Source organism: Stylophora pistillata, chromosome 3, assembly GCF_964205215.1.
Source record: "Stylophora pistillata chromosome 3, jaStyPist1.2, whole genome shotgun sequence".
Classification (NCBI taxonomy): Eukaryota; Metazoa; Cnidaria; class Anthozoa; order Scleractinia; family Pocilloporidae; genus Stylophora; species Stylophora pistillata.
Window position 1 is genome coordinate 34,695,965 of NC_142521.1, and position 6,162 is coordinate 34,702,126.

Sequence of the window (6,162 nt, forward strand, 5' to 3'; positions counted from 1 at the left end):
CTAACGCTTTGTCGACGGTTAGTCAGGAAGCTTATTATCCACGGTATTAAAAATATGCGAACTCCTAAGCCCAGAAGCTTCTCTATCAGTTCGTTGTAACCGATACGATCGAAAGCCTTAGAAAAGTCTAGAAAGCAAAGGCGGAGGTGTCGCCCGGGTGAGTCTAGGTACGTAAGCCAGGTGTGAATCATGTCCAGTAAACAATACGTTGTTGAGGTACCCTTCAGGCACCCAAACTGATTTGGGTCGATTTTATCCTTGACATCGTCAATTAACCATGTAACTACGAAGTCCTCAAGGACTTTGGACAGACAGGGAGTCAACGAAATAGGTCTGGTGTCGCCCTCATCCATAAGTGGTTGTACTTCTGGGATCGGTATTATATTAGATTCTTTCCAGGCTGCTGGTACAATGCCAGATCGGAGTGATGTGTTAAAGATGGTGGTGATAGATTCAGCTAGTTCGTAAGCAAACTCTTTAACAATGCGACAGGATACGTTGTCTGGACCATGGGCCTTGGAGGCTTTTATGGCGAGTAACTCCTTGCAGACTTCGTGGGGTTGCACAAATGGGGCTTCTGCCTCAGCAGGGAGGAAAGCTGGTAGTAGATTACCGTCAAGTGGCGGTATGTCCACATTAAAATTACTCAATTAATTACTGTCCCCTTCCTTTTTTTTGTTAACGACCTCCCTTAATCATGGAAGAATAGGAATGGCTTATTTGCCGATGATGCGGCTTTTGACGCAAGTGCCACAACTCTGACCGATGTTCAGGTACAACTTCAACAGGATCTCTCTAATACGGCGACATGGACTAAAGATCATGGTATCATTGATAGTTCACCCGGAAAAAACAAAATACGCGACTATTGGTACTCGACAGAAGCTGTCCGCTGTGAAGAATGTGCACCTTCTTTGTGACTGGATGGTCGGCAACTGGAGCAAACTCACGAGGAACGTCTTTTGGGCCTGGATATCGACCTCTTCCTCTCTTGGTCACCTCATGCAGCAAATCTCAGAAAAAAACTTTTAAAGCGGGTTGCTGTTCTGGCTCGCATTAAAAAATTCTTTCCAGTCAAGTAACGTATAATTCTATTTAATGCTAGTATTAAACCTATTCTTGAGTATTGTGTGTCTGTCTGGGGAAGTTGTAATGCAGGATTATTTGATGATATTTTTAAAGTTCAAAAACGATGTGCGCGTATTATTCTTGATGCTCCTTTTCAAGCTAGAACTCTGCCGCTATTTCTTGAACTTGGATTGCTACCCATCAGACATATCTGTAGAGAAAGGCGGCTATGTCTGTTTAAAAAAAATGCTGGATGGACGTGTACCGGAGTACCTAACCCAGAAACTGTCATAATTGAAATACAACAAGTCGTATGATACAAGGTCTCGGTTGCCTTATCGCCTTCCTATTCCACATACCAATAGCATGAGGCGCATGTTCTTTCATAATGCTGTTGAACTGTGGAATTATGTTAGCAACGATAAAAACTTTGTCTGCTTTTCAAGTGCAAAAAATTTCAAAAGACGATACTTTGATTTAATAATGTACAAATTTACGCCTGGCAGCTTCAAAATTGACAGAGTTTTTTTTTTAGTTAACTTGATATTTAATAACTTAGTATTATGGTATTTAAGTTCTCTTTAATTTTTATTTTCGCACCTAAATAGTTCAGTATCTGAATATTTTAGTATTCAAGTATTTAAGTTATCTGTTATCTTAGCATTGTAAAAGTGACATATCTTAGTATCTTTTAGTATTTAAGTATCTTAGAAAATTAGTATTTTAGTTACTTGAATATAATTTAATAAGGGTCATAACAGAGAGTACAGTTTCTTTTTACCGTAATTATGTACCCTAAATAAAGTGTAAAGTTTTAAAGTTTACTTCAGAATTGCCTTATTTGGCTTGGTGGCTTCAAAAAAAGAATCATATTTTCTTAAAATGCCGTGATGAGCCAGCCTATTTTTCAGCAGATAACTAGTCTTTCATTTATTCTGCAATGTTGTCTTTTATTCGCTTTAGTTTTTGATGGACACGATGACCGTGAGTGCAAAAACGTTGCTTGGGCGTCGTCCCAGTACGGTCAATGTGAGTATTATTCTCCAGACCTATGTAAACAAATCAGTCAAGTGATCGATGAGAAGCAAGTATGATAATATGATTATTTCAGGCTGCTTTATTGGCTCCCAAAGCTATTTTTTGTTGAATAACAAAACAAAGTCTCAAACCGAGAAAGAAGAAACCAGATCGGGTTTCTTTGCACTGGCTGTGTTAGCTTTGGTCTTCTTTAATCAGTTTTTTGTTTGGTTATTTTATTCTTGTTTTTGTTTCGTTTCTGGTTTTGCTTTCACTTTTTATTTTGTTTTGATTAAGCGTTAAATTGATCGACATAACACAGGGCTAGGTTGGGAGGGGACGGAGGCAAGAAGTTTTTTTCGAATAACAATAGATTCATACCCACCCAAAGTGAACCGCAGTAAACTTAGTTAAAGTGTTACTTAAAACATTGCGAAAGGCCTCTGTAAATTGCTCAGAAATTGTCTTTATTTCCCTTCTTCTTTATGACATGAAGACCGTAAAATTTTTTGCGGCATCCCTGTAAAATAAAGCAACGCCACCGCCTTTCTTTGGAAGATGTTAATGTATCACTCAATCTAAGTGTGTAGTACGAGCTCCTTTATTGTTTTTAAGTGTTCAATGGTTAAATGATATAATTTGACGATGTAAAGAAACGAAGGTCAAACTTGAGACAGCTGTGTTGTTTAGCATAGGTCTTACTTGATCGCTATTCATTTCATCCCTGACAGACAACAAACGGGCACTATATGGCTACCCATGCCCTCAAATACCGAACCATCACAGTCGTGGAATTTACAGAAACCGTGAAGGAATGCTGTACGTCAAATAAACAGTACATACAACGGAGAATCGTAATGTAAAATTTAATCTCATTGTGATTGACACAACGTTAGATCGCAAACCATGCTAAGAAAAATTATTTCTCACTTAGAGATTAGAAAGGAAAATGAATAAATAAAACAACTACATGTTGCTAATTATAGGGGTGAATAGATACATAATTGAAAAAAAAAAGGGGAAATCAATAAAGGAATGTAAAGTTGAAGAAATAAATGAAGAAATGATACGATTGATAGATTGTTTACTTATCCTAGGAGTGATCAATACTCAATACCTGAGACATACCTAGGGAAATATGACGGATAAAAATACTTTTATAAAAAACTGCATGTATTTTTTTTTCCTTCATCAAAACAGCAATGGATTATAAACTGACGCTAGAGTCAAACCACGTTTGAATAATATTTTTTTTAGATTTTTTCCTGGCGTTACCTTGTAAGCAAATTGACTAAAGGTAAACTCAGTTCAACTCCTCTCCTTTCTCGACTCATTTGTAATCCACTTCTATATTTTGGTAACTTCTTTTCAGTCTTTTTCTGGAGCTCTTTGTCTTTCTTTATCACGTTGCTCGTCGCTAGATACTAGCATTTTTACAGTAGCCTTTTCATATTATTTTTAAAGTCTCTATTTTCACCCAAATTTAACCCTTTCAACAAAATTTTGAATTATTAAAAATTATTTCTTCCGTTTGAAATAGCTTTAGCTCTGACAATTTTTTTACTTGAGTATCGGCTATATTTCTTCCAGCAATGCAGTTCGCCACACATGCTTTTAGCATGCTAAAAGTATCACCTTGCATTGTGCAGTCGCTCGTACGTTCGTAAAATAAATTTCTGCGGCTTGATGAGTAACTATTTTAAAAACTTGTAAGGATGGGGCGTGAAACGCAGAAGAAAGAATGGCGATAATCTCTCAATATATCTCGAGGCATCTTGATAATTAATTCTAAATTCAGTGATATTATGTAACATCGTGATCCTCCAACAGTTTTGCAGACTTGAGAGACGATACTTTTGTTGTCTCATTTTTGCCGCCTGTATTTGGGTCACTTGATCAGCAGGGATTTGCTAAAGCAAAGGCATAGAAAAAACCAGGAAAGATTTATTACTCGACGTTTCGGGGTCATCGTGACTCCATTATCAAGAGACTAGTTTAAAAACATGCAAATAAGGAAAGGTACAAGAATAGCATAAATTAGACCGAACGGCTTAAATAAACACCTTGGCGCGGATGGAATCCGTTTGCACGTTCAGTGTTGGCTTACGCATGCGAATATACAACATGTAACCTGTGTGATGCAGGGTATGTGGGCTATACTCGTGGTCACTTACACGAGCGCGTAGAAGGGCACACAAGGAAATCATCTTCTATCTACAAACACTACCACCTCCAGCACAATAGTGAAATGCCTGAACGCTTGATCGAGCAATTCAACGTCATCACGAAATGTAACGGCAAATTTGATTGCCTTGTTAATGAAATGTTGTATATTCGCATGCGTAAGCCAACACTGAACGTGCAAACGGATTCCATCCGCGCCAAGGTGTTTATTTAAGCCGTTCGGTCTAATTTATGCTATTCTTGTACCTTTCCTTATTTGCATGTTTTTAAACTAGTCTCTTGATAATGGAGTCACGATGACCCCGAAACGTCGAGTAATAAATCTTTCCTGGTTTTTTCTATGTATTTGGGTCACATGTAAAATTAGAAAATGACCTTGCGGCACCTTAGTGTGTTCCTCGTTATAATGTCCACGGCAGAAAAACAGGCTATGCTATCCAACAGAACAGCTTTAATCTTAATAACACAAGACTTGGTTTACACACGTGATCTTCTAATGAAAATCTATCCAAAAGCAAATGCCCGGATCATTTAACAAACAACCACTGACTTAGAACATTACAGTGATGTACTAATCAAAGTTTTAGCTTTGTTAAACAATAGCTCTGTCCACACTATTCGCTTTCGCTAATAAGTGGAGCTACTAATTTTCGCTTAGAAGAATGAAATTTTAAGAGCTTTTGACTGTGTGATCATGATTGACAAATTCGGCTTCGTTCGTCAAATAAAAAGATGGTTTCATTGTTGAATACAATATCGTCTTACTTTCTGAATTTTAACTTTAAAGAGTTTTCCCGAGCACTGTGTGCTTGCATTAACGAACTCAGATGAAATTTATAATGGCTACTCTTGAGGGTACTAGGAATAAAAAAATGAACTTCTTCGTTATTTTATTTGACAAATCATAAATCCTCGTGTGGGCTCACTGATCTTTTTAACAGGGAATGTTTTAAGTATGGCAATTTTAGAGAGAGATTTTGTGAAATATAGTGTTAGACACCAAACTTATGAAAATTGGATCTGTTCCCAAAAGAATCCGATGTGGTAATAAAACGAAAGGTGTAAAATGCTAGTTTGAAAAGAAAAAACCTCATCGTCAAAGTGCAAAATTTTTAAACTTCCTTGCTTATACCTGCTTCAAGTCTTTTATCAATAAATTGGACATAACGAAAAGTGGTGCATGAGCCTAATATACCTGCAATCTACTAATCCATCACCCGGCTGACAGAATACCTACAAGTTTCTGCAAATTAAATCAACGTCACGTCCTCGCTAGTTTCAATAACAAACGCAGTTCATTACTTCGGAATGATTTTAAAAAATTCAAAGCCCATAGGCAAGATGTATTTAGTTGAAAATACTTTTGGGACTTCTTCTATCTGTTCCTTTGAATAATAATAATAACTATTATAATAATAGTAATAATAATACATATGGTGAACGATCCTCGCAGTAGATAGCGCTATTGAAGCAATAGCGAAAATCAGACCTGAAAAAAAAAAAAAAAAAATCAGGCCTGTACGGGATTCGAGCCACTGACCTCTGCGATACTAGTGCAGCGCTCTAACCAATTGAGCTAACAAGCCAACTGGGTGCAGGCCGTTAAGTTGATTCGTAATAAACCCGTGAAAGTGATAAATCATAATAATGATAATAATAATAATAATAATAATAACAATAATAATATAACTATTTTTGTGTCAAAATGCTTTAGCACACCAGCTAATTGGAGACACAGTAGCAAAGCAAAAGTAATACCATTAAATATTAAATAGATATTAAATAAAATGAAATTCTAAGATACTTATGCTAAAATACCAATACTATACAATTAAGAAAGACATAAAACTATACCGATACTATTCTATTAAAAAATATTCCTTGTCTCTACGG